This window comes from Sinocyclocheilus grahami, unplaced genomic scaffold (assembly GCF_001515645.1).
Source record: "Sinocyclocheilus grahami isolate Dianchi unplaced genomic scaffold, SAMN03320097.WGS_v1.1 scaffold281.1, whole genome shotgun sequence".
Classification (NCBI taxonomy): Eukaryota; Metazoa; Chordata; class Actinopteri; order Cypriniformes; family Cyprinidae; genus Sinocyclocheilus; species Sinocyclocheilus grahami.
In genome coordinates, this window is record NW_015505460.1 from 200,476 (window position 1) to 200,860 (window position 385).

General features: G+C 23.4%; 1 protein-coding gene across 1 annotated transcript in view; it reads left to right on the forward strand.

Moving 5' to 3' along the window:
* The window catches only part of LOC107600312 (inactive N-acetylated-alpha-linked acidic dipeptidase-like protein 2), a 98,150-nt gene that overhangs the window by 78,399 nt on the left and 19,366 nt on the right, over positions 1-385 (forward strand). The gene's annotated exons all lie outside the window — the stretch shown is intronic.

The following is a 385-nucleotide window of genomic DNA, read 5'->3' on the forward strand; positions in this document are numbered from 1 at the left end:
AGTATATATATATATATATATATATATATATATATATATATATATATATATAAGAACGCAAACTTTTGAACTGCAGTGCAATAATTATCACTATGACATGATTAGACCTACTAATATGTGATCACTTGAGTAAATAGCAACAATAATAAATGTTTGATAGAATAAGTGTTTTGTAAAAACAAAATAATAATTTTATCAGCAGCCCTTACCAGAACTTTACCATAAAAATACAGTGCTGATGTTACAAGGTTTACAGGATTTTAGGCAAAAATATTTTGTTGTAATTGTTGATGTGGGAATTTCAGGGAAAGCTACCCCTTTCTCTATAAATTATCATAATTCATGCTTTTTTATTTAAATTTTATATATATATATATATATATAT